The 22,081-nt window shown below is 43.4% G+C and overlaps 1 pseudogene; it reads left to right on the top strand.

The window, feature by feature from the left end:
• Positions 1 to 22,081, top strand: part of LOC114201637 (BOS complex subunit NCLN-like) — a 62,215-nt pseudogene that overhangs the window by 13,025 nt on the left and 27,109 nt on the right.

Here is a 22,081-nt window from a genome sequence, read left to right as displayed (position 1 = left end):
ATATCTTAGTGTTGTAGTTGAATCTGAGAGACTCTTAGGAAAGAGATAACAGGCCCAAACCTCACTTGACACACAGTGCCAAAGTTAATGTTAACTGTTTCTGCACTAGTGAGCTTTTCATTATTCAGCTGCTGCCCCAGCTCCAGAGATGTGGGGCAACTGACAAGACGGGTAATGAGCTTTCATTTTCTTTATACAAAGTCAATTAAGGAAGTGGGTGGTCTCCACTTATTTTGTAGCTTATTCTGATCAGTAACCTCCTTTCTTCCTTGCAGATAGAGTCTTTCCTATGGCTGGAGAGTCAGGGCCAGAAATAGTTTGGCTGCATTTATGCTCTGTGTATCGCTCAGGGGAAGGACATGCCTGTTACACCAAGGATTTGCAAGGTGGTCAATTTGCTGCAAGCAAATCAAATCAGACTGGGAAGCACTCTAAATTTCTAATACATTTTATTTCCAGACCCTTAACTGAGATTCCCCAAGGTGGTCTACTTAGACTAACTAGATTTCAGTCAAACGTGTATAACCTGCTCGATTTGTAAGTTCCTTGAGGCAACTTACAAATGTCTGTCCTATTCACTGCCAGGTCCTCAGTGTCTACCTCGGTGTCTGGTACATAGTAGGTGACCAATAAAATATTGACGGATAAAGGAAGGAGTATTTTTCTAGTTCATCTTCTCACCAATTGACTGGCCCAACGTCACAGTAAATATTGTAGGCATCTCCCTAAAGGAAGACCAGTGGTGAGGCTGATGGCAAGCAACAACTTCTACTCTTTTTTCGAATCTGAGGCCATCATTTGTTCGGATCGTGTGGTCATTCATTCATGGATTCAAATGTTTATTGGAACACGTATCATGCGCCGAGTAGAGGGGATGCGTATGTGAACAAACCGTGTTCCCTGATGTCAAGGAGTTCAGTCTCCCCAGGGAAGAGATAATGAAATAACTGCAGCACTATCTAATAAGCGCCATGAGAGGGGGCGGGCCCTGAGGGCCACGGGAGCACAAAGGAGGGACATCTGATTTAGACTGGGAGGTCGGAAAGGCTTCCCAGAAGAGGCAAGGGTTAAATCGAGTTTTGTAGGGCAAGTGGGAGTTAGCCAGATGAAAAGGGGAGAGAAAGGCATTCCAGGCACGTTTTAGGCACAGACCAGTGAAACGGGCATGGGGCTTCCAGGGAGCTAAAGGAGCCCTGGAAATGCCTCATGACATTTTGCATGCTGGCTAATTCTTTGTTGTGAGAGGCTGTCCTGTGCGTTGCAGATTGTTTAGCAAATGGTATCCCTGGATTCCACCCACTCAATACTACTAGCACCTCACTCCCCCGGGGCTGTGACAACCAAAAATGTCTCCGGACATTGTCAGACGTTCTCTGGGGTGCAAAGTCACCCCCAGCTGAGAAACAGCGCCAAAGGTATGTGTGGGGAAGTGATAGGAGATGAGGCTGGAAAGCCAGGCAGGGGTCCAGGTCATGAAAGTCATGGGCGTTGTGATAAGAAGTTTGGACTTTATCCTGGAGATCACAAGAAGCCCTTGAAAGATTTCGAGCAAGAGGATAATCTGCTCAAATATGTGTTAAGACTATCACTCCGGCAGCAGAGTCGAGTGTAAATCTGAAGGGGATATGTGGCAGGGTGATGAGTTAGGAGACAAGCAATCATCCAGAACAGAAGTGATGAGAGCCAGTGTTACAGCGACGGTGGTGAGAATGGAGGCAGGAAGGAAGATTTGAGAGATATTAAGGGTCAAATTCTCAGTATTTAGTGATTTAGGGGACGGGGGGGTGGTGAGGGAAAAGATGCGTCTCCCAAGTTTCTAGTTTTAATAATAGGAGAAGTCGTGCGGCCATTCACAGACAAAGAGAACATAGAAAGAAAATCAGGTTTGGGGAGGAGCATACCTTTCATTATTGGCATGTTGACTTTGAGTTACTATGGGACATTCAAGTGAAACTGTTCAGGAAGGAATTTGTTATACTGGTGGCCATTAAGCAGGGAGTTACAGGATCCCCTGGGGTAGATGGGTCCTGAAAAGGAGCTATGTGAAAGCCTGTCACCTATAGAACATTTGCCACTAAATGGCTTCAGAGCCTTCTCCCACCTTCATTCATTTAATAAACATTCACTAGGGGCCAGACCCTAGCCTGGGTGTGAGGGATACAAAGCAAAGTAAGATGGAGCTCCCGCTCTCCGCATCCTCACAGTCCATCCAGGGAGACAGATGAGACCACGAGCAATGGGAAGTGCTGGGAAGGAGGCACGCCGAGCGCCGGGAGTGTAAGAGAGGGGGGCCTCTACCAGAGTGAGCGGAGGGGGAAAGCCAGAGAGGGTGTATTGGCGGAGGGGGACAAGATGGAGAGGTGGAGAATGCCGTGGTCCTGAGAATGCCCCTTGCCAGCCTCCCACTACATCAGTGTTTCTCAACCCCAGCATCACTGAAATTGGAGACTGGATCATTCTATGTTGGGGGGGCTGTCCTGTGCACTGTAGGATGTTGAAGAGCAGCCCTGGCCTCTACTCACTAGGTATCAGGAGCAACCCCCGCCTTACTGGTGACAATCAAAGCTATCTCCAGATGTTGCTTCCTGTCCCCTGCTGGGACGAAATCTGCCCAGTCGAGAGAGAACCCCTGAACTTCACGGAACATAATCTGATCAAGGGCCCGAGGTGCTGTGTTCATCACGGAGCGTGCACGAGGCGGCACTTCTTCCCCCCTGGCTGCTGCTAGCCGGGGGACTCCGCACGACGGACCCGAAGGCAGGCCTGCCGCGGAAACATGTAGGACTCCACTGACGGCGGACTTCAGCTCAAGGACTCAGCAAAGGGCTTCCTGAACCTTTCCTGGACTGCATGGCCATCTAGGATGTTCCTACCCAACCTTTTTTCCTCTCTTTGCCTCTCAGTCTGATGGCTCTCTCAGCCTCCTCCAGCAACCTCCCCAGTGTCTCTTGTACTGCTATCACTCTAGTGAAATCTTTGCACGTTTAATCCCATCTTGGCTTCTGCTTCTCAGAGGAACCGGACTAACAGAAGAAGTCAGACTCTGAAATCAGAACTATCTGGGTTTGGGGCCTGGGCGGCTCAGTCAGTTAAGCATCTGACTTCAGCTCAGGTCATGATCTCGGGGTCCTGGGATTGAGCCCCACGTCGGGCTCCCTACTCAGCAGGGAGTCTGCTTCTCCCTCTCTCTCGGGCCCTCCTCCCCCCACTGCTTGCGCATGCTCTCTCTCAAATGAATAAAAAATAAATCTAAAAAAGAAAACCCACATACCACAACCAGAAAATAAATGATTGAGGGAACCAATCACAGGGGAAAATTGAAGGAGGAAAACACTAAAACATAAAATACGTTTGGCATACATAAAAAAGCACCGCTCAGTCTTTGTGTAGTTGCTAGAAATGGGCTATAAACTTGGTTCTAAATTTCCTAATGAGGGACGCCTGGGTGGCTCAGTCGGTTAGGTGTCTGCCTTCAGCTCAGATCATGAACCCAGGGTCCTGGGATGGAGTCCCGCATCGGGCTCCTTGCTCTGCGGGAAGTCTGCTTCTCCTTCTCCCTCAGCCCCTCCCTCCCCCCCGCTCCTGCTCTCTCTCTCTCTCTCTCTCTCAAATGTATAAATAAAATCTTTAAAAAGAGAGAGAGAGAAATACCTGGGTTCAAATTCTGGCTCCTCTTACAAGCTGTGTAGCCTTGGAGCAAGTTACCATACTTCTCTAAGTCTCATTGACTTGAACATAAAGTGGAGGTAACAGTAGCCACCTCAGAAGGTTTCTATGAGGATTAAATGGTCTACTGCCTCTAACACCGTTAGCACAGTGCTGGATACCACGAAGAGTAAGTGCTGCCTCTGAGCAAAGGATGGCTATGTGGAGAAAGGGGCATTCTGGGCATACTGCACCGCATGACACACAGACATGATGGCAGCAAGGGGCACGGAAAGGCTGGGAGCGATGGGAAACGTGGTGGGCATTTCAGTATGGCTGCCACACAAAGTGTAAAGCAGGAAGTGACCAGAGGTGATGCGAGAGGGAGGCAGGTCTCGACAGAACAATTCCTATCCCTTCCACCTTTTGAATTCAAGTCAAATTGTCCAAGCCTTTCATTGTCTCCTCTGAGCCTTCTTCAAGTTCACTACATCTGCCTTTGAGCTAAAATCCCAAATCTTCACACAAACTCCATCAAAATTCATCATTCAAAGGGTCTTGCTAGTTGGGAGAGACTAAAGGGTTTGCTGCCTCCCAGTCCCTCTGCTCAGTATTCCAATTTACGCAGCCCTGAATGGGGATTACTTGGAGGGAAAAGATCTAATCGCTACTTGGCCCTTGCCCTGAAAACTCTTTCATTCAATCCAAAAACATTAACAGGGACCATTTCCCCCACCCTAAGGAAAGTTAATCATTATCCCAACCTCCTCCACTCAATTCTCCCCTCCCCCACATGCAGACCCACGGGAGCTTACACACACACACACACACACACACACACACACACACACACACACAGGAATAATCCAGACATGTCCATGAGCAAGAGGACTGAAAAACCAGCAATAACGTGGCCAGTGTGTGGATGTTCTGCTAGCTAAAGACTTGAATTCATATTCCAGCCCCGACATTGAGCAGCTGTGCGATCTACCGCAAGTCAGTCTCTGAGCCTCAATTTTCAATAAATCAGAACCTGGACAGAAAAGCACTTTGAAAAATACAAAGTACAGGACAAGTCATTATTATTCAACTTGTGTCAGGTTAGGGGTCCAAAACCCTCTCTCCGGTGCCCTTCAGTATGTTCGGTGCCTTTCTGGAGATCCTTGCCCAGGTAACAGATGTGAAGCCATCCAACCGGTCTTGTGAGTAGGCAGAGAAACAGCTGTCCAAACCTTCTCTGAGGAAGAAAAGTGTAAGCAAAATAGGACTGGTGATTCCAAGCTCTGCAGTGGGTTCCTCATTCAGTCATCTTTGCGAAACTGGAATTTCTCTCCCTCTTCCCTAAACCCACTCCTGAAGCTTAGCTCATCCATTCTCACTTCCTCTACCTTACTTGACTTAGGAATTCATCCCTTAAATCACTCTCTGTGTTTTTGTCTACTCACTGTCTTTCAGCCCTGCTATGAATGCAAGCTCCATGAGAACAGTTTTTTGTGCTGGGTTTGGGTTTGGGTTTTTTGCTATTTTAGATTCATTGATAGATCCCTAGGACTGTGCCCTATGTCTGGGACATAGCACACACTCAATAAATCTCCGAATGAATGGATGGATGAAGAAAGCCCCGCTTCCTAGCTGGGCTCCCAGCCTCCCATCTCTCCAGTCCTGTATGCACCTCCCTCTCAGGCTTGACCTGAATGGTGGTGAAGAGTAAGAGGATAGTACTTGGAAGTGGCAGTAAAGGAGCATGAGCTCCACCCTCAGGAGTGGACGAGTAGTAGTGAGGGGGCTTTTAAACCTCTAGAACTATCCGAAAAGTGTATTTGGAATTATAAACACAGGTGAGACTTTCCCAAAGTGTCTTCTGTGGAAAATTAATCCTACAAATGCTTCTCAGCAAGAGGGTTCCATGGTCAAGAAAGTTCGAGAAACACTGCACGATTAATTTTACGCTCAGGGCACTGACAGATGCACGGTGTGTCTTAGCATGTTAAAGGCTTTCAGATGTCAGATAGCAAGGAAACAAGCTTAATTATAGAACCCTTTTATCATATAATACCTACAGAAATATTTTAGGAAATCATAAGAATTTTATCAGATTTCTAGAAGCCTTAAGTCACTTTTCCAGATTTGTTTTTTGTCTTCTGCCTGTTCCCATTTAGTTATCGCCAGGAAAACCCTTAAAGCAAACAAACACAAAAACAAAACCTTTAAAGCAAAATGGAGCTTTCTTTTCTTTTTTTTTTTTTAAAGTCATCTCTACGCCCAACATGGGGCTCAAACTCACAACCCCCTGAGATCAAGAGTCGCATGCTCTACTGGCTGAGCCAGCCGGGCACCTCCAAATGGAGCTTTAAAGGGAAAGGAGCCTGAGTGTCCAACAGGAGCTACCAAAATTAGGGTTGGGAGAAGGGCTGACAAGACCAGCCGAGACACAGAGAAACTCAAGCAGAAAAATCAGCTGGCAGGATCTGTGAAAAAAGGAAAAAGCAAGCTTTTTATGAATCACTCTCTCAATGACCATAATCAGTCTTTCTCTTCCCACACTCCACTGAAATTGCACTTACCAGTGGACTCCTTACTGCAAAACCCAATGGGCACTTTGCTGTCATTAGCTCTCAGTTGTACGTGACACAGTCAACCTTCCCTTGTTCTTGAAACATTCTGTCCGTCTGGCTCCTGCAATGCCATATCCTCCTGGTGTTGGTCCTACTCTATGGACCTCATACCTAAAACAGTGGGGTACACAGCTCTGTCTTAGGCCTGCTTCTCTTCTCAAATGGCACATCATCCTGAGCACTCCCACATACCCGCATAGCTTCAAACATCATGGATAGGCTGATAACTCCCCAAATGTGTATTTCTGTTTTGTTTTGTTTTGTTTTTAAGTAAGCTCTATGCCCAACATGGGGCTTGAACTCACAACTCCGAGATTAAGAGTTGCATGCTCTACCAACTGAGCGAGGCAGGGCCCCCCCAAATATGTATTTCTAGTGTGGTCTGTCCTCTTGGTTTTTGGACCTTAATATCCAGCTTCTTCCTCAACATTTAAACTTGAACTTACACTCAACGTGCCCAAATCTGAATTTGTCCTCTTGTCACAATCTCAGAGAAAGCATCACCCAGCTGCCCGAGAGAGATCCCGAGTCAGCCTCAACTCCTACTCTCCGACATTCAGTCAACCAGCAAGTCCCGTCAGTGAATTCTCCTAAACATTTCTGAAACCCATCCACTTCTCTTCATCCCCATTGTTACTGCCATTCTCACTCCAGGCCCCCAAGTTCAGACCAACTCCTTACAGAACTCACTGCCTCTGATCATGTCACTCCTTCCTAATCCATTTGGTCACATGGCAACAAGAACGCAATCAATGTCTTCCAACATAGATCTGATCTTATCACCTCTGTTTAAGACACTTCAGAGGAACCTGAATCAAAAATTAAAACTCAGGGCGCCTGGGTGGCTCAGTTGGTTAAGCGACTGCCTTCGGCTCAGGTCATGATCCTGGAGTCCCGGGATCGAGTCCCACATCGGGCTCCCTGCTCAGCAGGGAGTCTGCTTCTCCCTCTGACCCTCTTCCCTCTCGTGCTCTCTATCTCTCATTCTCTCTCTCTCTCAAATAAATAAATAAAATCTTTAAAAAAAAAAATTAAAACTCTTTCGCATGGTTTCCAAGGCCCTTCGTGATCAGATCTTGCTTTCACATACAGTGTAATGGTCAGACCGAGGAGCAAGACTGGCTGGGTTCAAATCTCAGCTTTACCACTTTCGGTAGCTATGTAACTGAGCACATGAACCTCCCTGACTCTTAGTTTTCACATCTGTAAAATGAGATAATTACGGTTCCATCCCTTCTAGGGTTGTTTTTGAATATTTTGTCAATACGCATATCGTATTGAAAACGTGCCCTCTACATGTCAGCTTTGCGTAGTAATACGATCTCTCTAACCTTATCTCTTGCCACACCTTCCCCCTCTCTCCATCCTCTGGCCATAGCATGTCTTTTAGTTTCTAGAGCACGACACGTTCTGTTTTCTTTTTTTAAGTGTACACTTCAGTGGCCTCTTGTACATTCACAGAATTGTGCATTTATCGCCACAGTCAATTTCAGAACATTTTCATTACTCCAAAGAGAAACTCCACGCCCCTTATCCATTGCCCTCCCAACCCCCTCCCCAGCTGTCCCAGCTCTAGGCAACCACTCATCAATCTACTTTCTGTCTCCGTGGCTTTCCCCATCCTGGACTTTTCCTAGACATGGAATCATACAACATTTGTTCTTTCGTGACAGGCTTGTTTCACTGAGCATCCTGTCTTCGAGGTTCCTCCCTGTGGTGGCAGGTATCAGTACTTCATCCCTTGTTACAGCCACACCACGGCCTCTCCTATTGCCTGACCTTTGTGCTCGGTAAGCCTCTGTCCAGAACCCGTGGCTTCTCTCCCACCCCGGCTCACACGGGTGACTCCCACTCAAACTTCAGCTCTCCCTGGTCTAGATGGAATGACAAGAAGCCTTAGATGACAGCCTCCTCCCATCTCCCCTCCCTCTCCAGTCTGGGTCAGGTAAGCCTCCTGGATGCTTCCCCGGTTGCTCGTCTTTTTGTCTGTCTCTCTCCCAGACTGCCAGCCGAACAACGAGGGCTATGCGTGGGGACTGCTCATCCCCCGCACCTAGCAGAGTAGGTGGCACACATAGGCCCTCGATTGCTTTGTTGAATGAATGAAATGGGAACACGGGGGAGGGGGGAGGGGACAGCCCAGAACAGAAAGGTGGAGGCTCCGTTGTTACGAGAACAAGGGGAGGCTTGTTAATATGCCACCAGACTAAGCGTCCGAACACTGTTTTCTTCAAGCCTGATGTCCTCCAGCAAGATACCCGGCCTCAGTTTTTCCTCCACAAAATGAAGCGCTTGCCCGAATAATGCCTACAATTCCTTTTAGCTCTGACACTGATTGCTTCCAAGTATATGTTTAATTAGTCCTATAATTATTAAGGAGAGCCAGAAGGATGCCAAATGCATTAAAAATACATTCCTCTTTCAAATGAATGCAAAATGGCACTGTACAAATTGTACTTTTTTTCTCTTATAGCATTAGTAATGTAGCATTTACTGGGGTCAAATAAACAAAAAATAAAAACGATGTCTTACATTAGAATGGTTAAGGGATACAGCCTCCATCAACTAGAAGCTTCTGAATCCTCTTTTAATCAGTTCTATCTTGACACTTGATTGAAATATTAGCAGTAAGTGCCTCTGCATTTATCAGCATTTAAAGACCTGAATTAATTTCCCAATCCTGGCCTGGCTTTGTAAGATGGAACGGAAAGTAGGAGGCACCCCTCTCTCTCAGAGAAACACTTCCCAGCTCCATCAGCCCGGCCCAAGCTATTTTGAGTGGGCTTGTCATTAATGAACACGACTGCGGCTCCTTCCAGGACTGGACTGCTCTCTGTTAGAGCAACTGGAGCCAAAGGTAGGCAAAAGCAGCAACAATGAAAAAGATTTAGAATCACGACATAGTCTCTACCTATACACCGCTCTAAGTGTGTACCATACTCAATAATAATAGCTCCCATGTATCGAATATGGTATTGACCCTTTATCTATGTCATCTCATATCACGTTCATAACAATCCTATGGGATCAGTATTATCATTTTATTGTTATTATTATCCTTATTTTACAAATGAGGAAACTGAGCCAGACAGGTTGAACAACCACCCAAAGTCATGTATCTAGTAAGTGGTAGAGCCAGGGTTTATTTTTTTTTTTAAGATTTTACTTATTTATTTGACAGAAAGAGAGAGAGAGAGGGCGCACGAATGCACAAGCAGGGGGAGCAGAGGGAGAGGGAGAAGCAGACTCCCCACTGAGCAGGGAGCCTGAGGCCAGGCTCGATCCCAGGACGGTGACCTGATCCGAAGACAGACGCTTAACTGAGCCACCCAGACGCCCCAGAGCCAGGATTTAAAACCAGGCCTCTCTGAACACAGAGGCACAGTCTACGATGTTACAGGACATATGCCTCCCATCATGTAGTAATTATCCACTTACAAATCCTTCTCTCCCATTGTGCTATGAGCTCCCTCTAGGTTTGTACCACCAGCACATGGCTTGGCACGCGGGTTCACTCATTGCTTCAGGACAGATCTATTGAGTGTGTACTGTAAGCTGAACACTAGCTAAGGGCACTTGGACATACGGCAGTGACCAAGGCAGTAAGATCTCTGGCCTAGTGGAACTTCCATTCAGGTGGAGACAGACCAGTGAACAAGATTTTCAATGAAGAAAATGTGATTAAGAGTAGCTTGGGGTGGGGGTGGGCAATGTTTCAGGAGGCGAAGGTGGTCAGGGAAGGCCTCTCTAAGCAGGTGAAAGGTCACTGGAGCTGAGACCTAACTTGCGAGAAAGAGCCAGCCATGAGAAGAGCCAGAAGAAGCGTGCTCCCAGCAGAGGGCCAAGAATGTACAAAGGCCAGGAGTTGGGAAAGAGTTTGGCACGTTTGAGGAGGGAGAGAGGGCTAGTGGTGTGGGTGAAGAGCAGGGAGCAGAGGGGTGGGTGGTGGATAGATGTCTGATCTTACCGGGATTGTAGGCCTTAGGCACCTCCTATTGTCCCTACACTTAGGATTGGGACTGCTGCCCCCTACTGATTCCCAACAGGAGCCAGGGTGGAAGAAACAAGTTTTTTTGATGGGGGTTATTCAGAGGCAGGATCTCTGGGCTGGGGAAGGAAAGTACGGGCCTTCCCCATCCCGACTTACTCCTTTCCCTGGGGATACCTTTCTTTGTCCCCTACTCCCATTTTGTACCTTTCCTCCGCCTCCTGGTCCTCCACACACATCTCTAAAACCATTCAAGGGTGCCGCTCATCTCCTTCGACTCCTCCTGGGACTGTAAGCCAGCCAGTCTGTGCCTTGAGCCTCTCATGTGAAAACCCTTGAGGCAGATAAGAGGAGTGAGTGACGGTGACAGTGGCAGCAGACAAGTCCCAGCTTGAGGTCAAAGCTCAAAGATTCCTTCGGCCTGACCCCTGGAGGGAGTAAGGCAATTCTTTGCGTGGCTTAAAACCGTGGTGCAGAGAACTGAACCTCCTCACCGCTGTGGCGAGCAGGAAGGAAAGCAAGACGCAGAAAGAGCGAACACCAGGGAACAAGAACCAGAAGGCCGGCGCCCGCACCGACAGCGGACCGGCTGGTGAAGGGCTCGCACCCACACTCTGCACAGCGGCCCCGGCACGGCCGAATCCCGGGGCGCCCGCAAGCCCGCTCCCACACTCCCTGCTCCCTGCTGCCCCGCTGTGGAGAAACGCTTCGGGCAAAGCGCTGAAGTGCAAGAGAAAAAACGTTCATTGCCACCCTCGGCCTTCTTGGCTTTGGGGTCCCGGCAGTCCCCACTTTCCGTTCCCTCCCTGTCTCGAGTTCAGAGAAAAGGGCTTTTGACAGACGTCCAACAGCCTTTACGTCTCACCGTTAACATTTAAGGCCAATAAACTAAACTAAACATTGAGCTTAACAGTTTAGAAAAAGAGCAAAAAAAAAAAAAATGCACAGGAAAATAGGAGGAAGGAAATAATAAAGATAAAAGCAGAAATAAATAAATTAGAGGATGTAAAAACAGTGGAATTAATAAATACATCCAAGAGCTGGTAGCTTGAGAGGGCTAATAAAGTAGCTAACCCTCTGGCAAACCTACGTGAGAAAAACACACATAAAATTAGAAATGAGAAAGGGGGTATAACAGCCAGGATAAACAATAGTTTTAATTGTAAGGAAATTCTATGCACAATTGTATGCTAATAGGTTTTTAAAATATAATGCAATGGATGCCTTTTTTTCCCGGCAAAACTATAAAATATTAAAATTCATACTCCAAGTAGAAAACCTGAATAAATTAATAACTGAGGAGTAAATTGAGAAACTGTCACACCAGGTCCCTTAACCTAATGATAAGGTAGTTTCAAATCTTCAAGGAAGAAAACAGAAAAAGTTAGGATGTACCTAATTCATTCCATGAAACAAATATGGTCCTAATTCCCAAACCTGAGAAAGATAAAACTCAAAAATCAGAGACCAATATAAACTCCAAATATAGATATAAAAACTTTAGGTAAGACAGTAGCGAACATAATTTAGCAAAGCTTGAAAGGAACAAAGCACAACCACAAAGGATTGATCCCAGGGAAGCAACAATAGTTCAAGCCTAAGGCGGTCTGTTAGTATAATACTATCTAAGTTAAATCAGTGCAACCCAACTTTTCATGGCATACATAGAAAATCAAAATATTTGCCTGGGCCACTGGAGTATGCAGATGAGGCTGCTCCTAGCTGAAGAAGGGGAGAAGGCATGTCAGGTTATCCCAAGCCCACTGGCTACCCTGAGAGTTGAAGGGCTGGATATATTGACTATTACCAAGGGTGCTATTTGCAGTATTTATCAAGTGCTAAGGCACAGAAATGGACCAATCAGAATGTACAAGCCATGCTGGGTAGTAGCATTGGACCGGAGTCCTGGCGGCCGCATGCTGTATATACCAGGTATTACCCTTTTAGTTGGTAGATTCTCAGGAGGAACTGGGTCAGGGAGGGAGCACTCAGGGTGCTCAGGGCAGTAGCGATTTACTGGGTGGAAGTATTTTAATATTTTAAATGGTCTTACCGTTTTGGTGTATACCAGCTGAATATCAGCTCTAGCTGTGACCCAGACCAAATCGTCAGGTGCATCATTTGGGAAGCTCTAGTTGAAGTAGAGTTGACCCATGATGTTACATTAGTTTCAGGTGTACAACAGAGTGATTTGGCAAGTCTATACGATCTACTGTGCTCCCAACAAGAATAGCTGCCCTCTCTGCCCATGCAGTGCTATTACAATGCCATGATTATCTTGTCCTTCTTCGGACTAGTCTGTGGAGCTATCCATCTTTGTCTTCCCAGCATCCCAGCAAAGTATCTGACATATAGAAGCTTAACAAATGTTTGCCAGATGGATCGAGAATCATTTTGAAGAGATAGGGGCGCCTGGGCGGCTCAGTCGGTTAGGCGTCTGCCTTCGGCTCAGGTCATGATCCCAGGGTCGTGGGATCGAGCCCCACATCGGGCTCCCGGCTCAGCGGGGAGCCTGCTTCTCCCTCTGCCTCTCTCCCTGCTCATGCTCTCTCTCTCTCTCTCTCTCTCTCTCTCTCTCTATCTATCTCTGTGTCTCAAATGAATAAATAAAATCTTAAAAAAAAAGAATCATTTTGAAGAGATATCCAAAAAAACAAATCATAGTGTTTAATACCTGTTATGTCAAATTGGGACTGTGAGGTAAAAGGGTAAAGATATACATGAAAATGACAAGGAAGACACAAGAAAGAACATCTCTGTTAAACATGAGGTAAGAGAATACTTACCAAAGAATATTACCAGCATTTCTTTCTCATTTGTCTGTTTGTTTATTGTTGGTTTCATTTTTTAAGTAAGCTCTATGCCCAGTGTGGGGTTCGAACTCATGACCCCAAGATCAAGAGTCGCATGCTCCACCGACTGAGCCAGCCAGGCGTCCCCTACATCATTTCTTTTTTATTATTATAATTTTTTAAAGATTTTTAAGTCATCTCTACACTCAATGTGGGGCTTGAACCTACAGCTCCAAGACCAAGAGTCACACACCCCACTGACTGAGTCAGCCAGGTGCCCCAGCATTTCTTTTTTTTAAAAAACAAGCAAAATAAAGATATCTTCTATCATGTTTAATATTGTTTTAGAACTTCGGATCACGGGCGCCTGGGTGGCTCAGTCGTTAAGCGTCTGCCTTCGGCTCGGGTCGTGATCTCAGGGTCCTGGGATCGAGCCCCGCATCGGGTTCCCTGCTCCGCGGGAAGCCTGCTTCTCCCTCTCCCATTCCCCCTGCTTGTGTTCCCTCTCTCGCTGTGTCTCTGTCTGTCAAATAAATAAATACAATCTTTTTAAAAAAAAAAGAATTTCTGATCAATGGTACAAAAAAGAAATAAGGTATAAATACTAAATTATGATAGAAAATGCAAAATATCAGGAACTTCAGAATAAACATAAGTTATATTACCCATATAAAGAAAACTACAATACTATGGGAGGATATAACAAAAAGCTCCCACCATCAACCATATATTTTTTTGGTATGAATGCCAATACTATTGTGCTATATTATAATCTTGTTGTCAAGTTATGGCTGTAGGGAAAGGCCACACTCCTGTGGGCAAAGGATGGGTGGAATCCCCCTGGAAAACTGTGGTTATTCCAGATTAGCAGTCATCTGAGCAAAAAGACAAGAATGTGAAACTAAGAAGGCAGGTCTTGGAAACGAACCGATCCTAGTGCTCGTGGGTTCAGAGGTCAGAGGATTCAGAAGTTCTCATCTTACACTCCTGGGTGGTGGGTTGTTAAGATGGTACCCACCTTGTGGAAATAAATGAGGACCAAGAATAAGACGGTGCTCTGAACAGCAAGCCATAGCGTAAAGTACAATGATCTGGTTTCATATTATTTTCTGTTTATTTATCTGCTGTTATTCCCTAGTCTTTATGTTTTTTTAAGACTTTATTTATTTATTTGACAGAGACACAGCGAGAGAGGGAACACAAGCAGGGGGAGTGGGAGGGGGAGAAGCAGGCTTCCCGCGGAGCAGGGAGCCCGATGCGGGGCTCGATCCCAGGACCCTGAGATCATGACCTGAGCCGAAGGCGGACGCTTAACGACTGAGCCACCCAGGCGCGCCATGTTATTCCCTAGTCTTTAGACAGTCTTATTCAATATTCCAGCCTCACCTCAACCATGCTAAAAGGTACTCAGGAAAGGTGAATGTGTCTACATTTAGGCGAAAGTGCTGATGGAAGAGCAGGACCTCAATTTTTATAGGCAGATAGAAGCAAGGTTGCCAGTAATTATGAATAATTGAGTGCTTGGGTTAGGCACTGCTTTACACACATTATCTCATTCAACTCTCTCAACAAACTGATGAGGTAGGCACTTTTATTAACCCCAATTTACAGGTGAGAACACTGAAATTCAGAGAAGTGTAGTGATGTATCCAAAATTATACAGGAAGGAAAATGGCAGAGGTAGAACAGAAACACAGCTCCGTCCAACTTCCAGCTCTGTGCTCTCAGCTACCACCTGCTCTAAGAGATCCCTAAGGAAAGACAACTGTCAAGGACAAGAGTTAAGGGTTCTAGGCTTAATTTAATTAACAAAGGTAGAAGTTTTTTTTCTAGGAGACATAAAAGATGAATTCAATAAATAGAATACATGCCATGTTCATAGACAGACAGTATTGTAGGAATATAAATTCTCCTTGAATCAATTTGTTATTTGTTCGCACCATATTCCAGAGGAAAAGTAACTTCGGAGATACAGGGAATATAGATTGCTTATGAAAAGAAAATCTTTGGGTATTTTTTATTAATAGGTTTTACTTGATATCCTTAAGAGAGAGATCTCAAAGTACACTAGGGATATCTTCTCCAAACCCTGCCCAAAGTATAAAGAGTTCTATAGCTCTAGCTTCTCCCCTGGTTACTTCATACCAGAGCTCATCAGATCACAGGAAGGCCCTGGGACTTGGCTCTGTTAGTGGCTTCACCCACACTCGGCTCCGTTCTCTCTTAACAGTGAGGAATGTAGTCCAAAAGCCCTTGTATGTTTTGATTCTGTTTTCTCCATCTTTTCTCAAGACCTTCTTTTCGCAATACTCATTTCTCCCTTTTTCTAATCATTTCTAAGATTCCCACTATTTTTTTTTTTTTTTTTTTTTTGGTTGATGAGCCTGTTGCTTTTATACTGATGGATGTCACAGAAGCTCATTAAATCACCCTGAGATGGTCATCACCCTGCACACTCCGGGCTCCTGCAAGCATGATGGGCATTCACAAATAAAACACACAGAGCACTGAAAGCATGCGCCAACCCAGTGATCATGAATTTTGTCCTAAAATTGGCTCGGGAATATAGAGGTCCAAGCATTCCCCATAGGGCAATCTGGAAAAAAAAAAAAGCAAAAGTAGACCTCACTTTTCAGAAAGGAACCTCGAGGGACCCAAAGTATCCCATATCACAAAATAAATCCTCACACACTAAACACAGAATAATAATAACTACAACCAAAGAAATAAATTTGGCCTTGGGATGATGTCAAAATCCTGCTCTAGTTCTTTTCACACGGCCGGAGAAAGACCGTGTAGTAAGAGCATGGGACTCAACACCAGACCGTCTAGACTATAGAGTCCGGGCTCTGCCACTTACCACCTGGGTAACTTTGGATAAGTTACTTCACCTCTCTGGACCTTGGTTTTCTTATTTGTAAACTGGGGTAATAATAGTAACTACCCCCATAGAATCGCTGAGTGGATTAAATGAGATAATATGCCTAAGGTGGCTGATAACTCGGTTTGCAATTATTGTATGTTAATAAACTCAGTCTCCTCTGCCAGAACCCCAGTTCCTTCTTTCCATGTTTTTCTGCACTGATCCTCTTGCCTATCTTTTGCCACACGCAGTTTCACTGCTGATTCCCTCCTCTCGTTTCTTCTTCTGTGACTTTTCTCACTGCCTCTTCAAACATCCCCTCCCTACAAAATGCCCTTTTGCAAGCAGCTGTTAAGACACGAGAGCGTCAAGGCTCAGTACTCTTTCCAATCCCAGGACCCAAGATGGCTTTCTCTTGCAGAAGCTCCAGCTCGATTAATGAAAAATAGTCAAATGCAGGGCATAGTGTTTGTCCTGTGGAGATTTTCTGCTGTAAGACAACAGTTGGTCTACCTTCTACCACAACTGGTGTTTTCGAGAAATCCAAACTGCTCCGAATAGACCCAAGTCAAAAGGAATTTTTTCAGACCACTGAGGAAGCCCTAATTCATTTCTAGGCTAAGTCTCCCTTCATCGGCAACCAGGGCATGTCTGCAAAGCTTCATTTACCTTACTTAGGACTTCTTTGCCATTTTCTTACAGCCTTCCCATGTCCTCACGCCAGCCACCACTAGTACGGATGCCGTCTGTTCTTCAAGCCACTTTCATAAAGGCTTTCAATATTTGCCTTTGCATTTTGTCCTTTGTTTTCAACTCTGAGCTGGTAAAAATGGCCAATCAAGAGTATCAGCCTAGGAGCGTCTGGCTGACTCAGTCAGTAGAGCATGGGACTCTGGATCTCGGGGTCATGAGTTAGAGTCCCTCGCTGGGCATGGAGATTACTTTAAAAAAAAAAGTAATAAAAAAACTAACTATTGAAAATCGACTTAATTAGAAACAAACAGGAATTAGAAGAGAACATGTATTATATCGTTGGAAAGATGTATTTTAGACAAAGAAATTTAAAAGGAGATGATAAACTTTTATGATTGCACTGTTTAAACAACTTCTGTACAATAAAATTAAAAATCCTTCTGATAATCTACAAAGATCTATATAATCTGGGTTGCTGGTCCCTCTCTGACTTCATCTCCTCCTCTGCTCACTCTGCTCCAACCACACTGGCCTCCTTGAACATATCATGCACAGTCCTTCTTCTGGACCTTTGCACTTGCTATTTTCCTCTGTCCGGAATGCCCAGCCATTCTAGCTCTGTTTCATTGTAATTTCTTCACTTCTGCTTGCCTCTTTGCATTGGTTTCATCCTCAGGCAGCTGCCCCTCATTGTTGCAAAATGGCTGCCAAAACAACGAGGCTATATGCTTCTTCTTGAATATATTAGGAAAGAGAGCCTACTGCCTTTTATAAGCATAGTAAGAAGCCCCGAGTTTCATAATGACTGGGCCATAGCCGAACCATTTCTGTGGCCAGGAGAATGCCATATGCTGAATAGTTTAGGCCAGGGTTACCTTGACCAAATACTATGGCAAAGGGGATAGATCACTCAGATTGGCTAAGACGAATGAGGGCTCACACTTGGAAGCTGGTGGTGAGGTCAATTCCACCCATATCAAATGGTTGCTAGGAAGAGAACTACAATATCCACTGCAGAAAGGAATTTAGGTATACCTATCAGGAACCTTTAACCTAGTGATGATATTCCTTCCTGGGAATTTATTCTAAGGAATAAATTCAAATGAAGAAAAGCTATGTGCATCAATATTTATCTCTGCATTATATCAATGGTGAATAATGAATTGATGAATAACTTTTAGAAGCAAACACTAAGAACTTAAATGCGCAACTACTGAGAAATGTTTAAAGAAAGTATGTTATATAAATCAATATTCAATAAAATATTATGTAACTAAGAGTAAAAATTACAAAGATTATGTGATGAGGAGATATATATAAACATTTTTGCATTATATACATATAGAACATAATATAAAAATCTCAATACAGACTTCTGTGTATACTAATACTGGAATGGTATATGAAAAGGTGAAAACAGTCACGTTCAGGTAGGAGAATTAAGGATGACTTTTTGCCTTCTAAGATTACCTTTAATTTTGTCTTTCCAATAAATTTTAAAATCAAAGAGAGGCAATCCGATGACAACCAAGAAATTCCTGAGAAGGGTGCATGCTCTAACGATAAAATTGGACTCTAGGTTAAGCCAATGGCTCCATCAAACCCTGGGCAAAGCTGGTCGTCAACAAGCTGGGCTCTCCTCATTATCAGAGCCTCCCCTTCCTTTTCAGTTTTCTTTTTCCACTTTTGCATCCCCACCCCCTCCCCGATCCACTGATCATTATGTTTCCTAGACTCTCCAGTCATTGTCAGAAAGATCTTAGAAACTCATTTACACTGAGGTTCCCCGGTGGGAGGACTTACAGAGTAAGAGTGGCAATGCTTAACCCAAAGAAATATGTAAATGAAAATGGACCATTAGGTCCAGCTCAATTTTGGAGTGGAAAAGAAGAGTCCATCTTGGAGATGGAAGAGAAGAGGCCTTCCAGTACCTGTCATGTGTCTGTTATTTGAATAGTGATATATTATCCAAATATTATTGTTACTGTTTTGCAAGTATTTAATTACTAAATCCAAGACATAGTGGGAGAGAGATATATATGAATAAAAATTACAGACTAGAAAAAGAGATGAGGCCTATATACAAGCAACAATAATAAAATAATGAAAATAAGAACCATAAATGGGATTAAGTGATATGGGAATTCAAAAGCAGAAGGTTATTTCTAGCTGGTGATATTAGGAGAGGCTTCACAGAGGAGATGATGGAGTTTCTAGGGCTTGAAAGATAGGAAGGTTTTAGTATGCATAGAAAGGGGAAGAAGGCAAGAGCAACAAAAGCAAAAGTAAACTATTAGGACTACATCAAACTAAAAAGCTCTTGCCCAGTGAAGGAAACCGACGAAATGAAAAGGCAACCTACTAAATAGGAGAAGATACTTGCAAATGATATGCTTGATAAGGGGTTAATATGCAAAATATACAAAGAACTCATCCAACTCAACACCGGCAACACAAACAATATGGCTAAAAAATGGGCAGATCCAAATAGACATTTTTCCAAAGAAGACATCCAGATGGCAAACAGACTCATGAAAAGATGCTCAACATCACTAATTATCAGGGAAATGCAAATCAAAACTGCAATGAGGTATCACCTCACACCTGTCAGAATGGCTAGTATTAAAAAGACAAGACATAACAAGTGCTGGTGAAGATGTGGAGAAAAAAGAACCTTCGTGCACTGTTAGGGTAAATTAGTGTAACCATTTTGGAAACCAGTATGGAGGTTACTCAGAAAATTAGAAATAGAAATACCATACGATCCAGTAATTCCACTTCAGAGTATTTACCCAAAGAAAACAAAAATACTAATTCAAAAAGATATATACACCCCCATATTTATTGCAGCCTTATTTACAAATGCCAAGACATAGAAGCAATCTACGTGTCCATTGATAAGATGAATAGATAAAGATGTGGTATATATACACAATGGAATATTATCCAGCCAAAGAAAAGAATGAGAACTTGCCATTTACGACAACATGGATGGACCTAGAAGGTATTATGCTAAGTGATATAAATCAGAGAAAGACAAACGTCATATGATTTCACTTATATATGGAATCTAAGAAACAAAACAAACTGGAGTGCCTCGGTGGCTCAATCGGTTAAGCGTCTGACTCTTGGCTTTGACTCAGGTCATGATCAGGCCAAGAGATCAAGCCCTGAATCCAGCTCTGTGCTCAGTGCAGAGTCTGCTTGGGATTCTCTCTCTTTCCCTCTGCCCCTCCCCCTACTCACACACACTCTCTCTCTCAAATAAATAAAATCTTTAAATAAATTTTGTTAATTAATTAATTAAATAAAATAACAAATAAACCAAAAACAGAAGCAGACTCATAGAGAACAAACTGGTGGTTGCTGGTTGGGGCCGTGGGGATGGGCCAAATAGGTGAAGGAGATTAAGAGGTACAAACTTCCCATTATAAAATGAAGAAATCACGGGGATGAAAAGTACAGCACAGGGAATATAGTCAATAATATTGTAATAATTTTGTATGGTTACAGGTGGTAACTACACTTATTGTGGTGAGCATTTCATAATGTATATAAATGTTAAATCACTATGTTGTATACCTAAAACTAGCATAATATCCTATGTCAACTATACTTCAATTAAAAATAAATTAATTAACTTAAAAAGAAGAAGAAAGGGAAAGGAGATGCCAGGCAGGGGTAACTTCATGGGAAAATGCACATAAGAATAGCAAGTACTGTCTTTCAATGAATCTTAAAGCACCAGTGATTGTAAGATGCATTGTTATTTTTTTTAAGATTTTTTTATTTTTGGGACGCCTGGGTGGCTCAATTGGTCGAGCATCCACCTTCGGCTCAGGTCGTGATCCCAGGGCCCTGGGATCGAGCCCTGAGTGGGGCTCCCTGCTCAGCGGGGAACCTGCTTCTCCCTCTCCCTCTGCCTACCGTTCCCCCTGCTTGTGCGCTCTCTCTCTCTCTCACTCTCTCTCTCTCAAATAAAATAAATAAAATATTTTTAAAAAATAAAATTTAAAAAAAGATTTTTTATTTTTAAAATAATCTCTACACCCAATGTGGGGCTCGAACTCACAACCCCAAGATTAAGAGTCGCACGCTCTACTGACTAAGCCAGCCAGGCACCCCTTTTTTCTTTCTTTTTTTTTTTTTGAAGATTTTTTTCATTGTTATCTTGTGCAACACTTAGAAAAGATAAACACTGCCGATCAAACAGTAACTCAATAGTTTCTTTTCATATGGAATTTTTATTCTATATTTACTGAAGGAGCTCTTTCAGACTTTAGACATAGACAAACACAAAATAAGATAGTTATAATATTCCTAAAGCTTCTTCACAGTGAGTGAGGAAGGGGCCAGATGATGCAGGACTGTGTAGACCATGTTGAGAATTTGGGCCTTTCATGGGCAGTTCATATTGAGAAATGTTTTCACCAATAAAATATTGGTGGACAACTCTGATCTCGCTTCTGCTGGGATAACCATTCTCTTCCACCCTGAACCCTTCCTTCACAATCTCCGTGGATTACCCCAACAGAGTAATTCTTAAAGAGTAACTTGTCCCTTTTCTTCCGAAAAGTGTTGGGCCAAAAGAGAGCAAAGGCAAGAAGCAGAAATGTGGCCATATATATTATCAAACCATATTAATGAAGGATACCTAAAATAAACCACAAATAAACTACCTTCTCTTTATGCCACAATAACTTAGGGAAGAAAGGAACACAGGTTCTCACCTACTCAGTGATTATTAATAGCCAGATGTTCATACTTGAGAGATCCTGCAGTTGAATTGCAAAATAAAACCTCCAGCAATATAGGAAGATCAAGAAAACCATTTTATCATCCAAATGGATATTCAAAAGGCATAATATTACTATAGGAAGGCAAGAAGAGAATTATTTGGATTTCACAAGATGTATACATATGATTGATACATCAGAAATGCTTTCAAAGTTTATTATATGGTCACTTCAAAATATGTGAAATATATAGTTATCAAATATTGCTCAATTAATGTATCTAACGGTTTTATTTTATGAAACCAGTCTGTCATTTTATCTTAATTTTTACATAGATGAAGGAGCAGCCCCATAATATTGAAAATGTAATTTAGCAATTTAACAAGGACACTGTAATCCTTTGAAAATGAACAGCTTTTAACGGAGTAACATAGCTTACCTACTTGTCATACTAAACAAATAACACACTAAATACCAAATAGTTTTTCTTACTACTGAGCTTAACTTTAAAACCACAAATTATCTTTGTACCCATACTTTAAATTTAAAATTCCAAGATTTATTTTTTGCAGTACACTAAGTGGGTGTGTCTTCTTGAAATATGCAAATATTAATCATTGTCATGACAAATTACCACTAAAATATTATCACTGCGAAGAAATGTATTATAGGATTCTACAAAGGGCCATGGAAAGTAATAGATTAAAAGTAAGGACAGAAATTATGCTAAAATGGACTCAGCTTCAATT

Source organism: Eumetopias jubatus, unplaced genomic scaffold (assembly GCF_037043125.1).
Source record: "Eumetopias jubatus isolate StellerSeaLion01/CBP00866 unplaced genomic scaffold, mEumJub1_p1.0 scaffold_11, whole genome shotgun sequence".
NCBI classification, from domain to species: Eukaryota; Metazoa; Chordata; class Mammalia; order Carnivora; family Otariidae; genus Eumetopias; species Eumetopias jubatus.
This window is presented reverse-complemented; position numbering and strand designations above follow the sequence as displayed.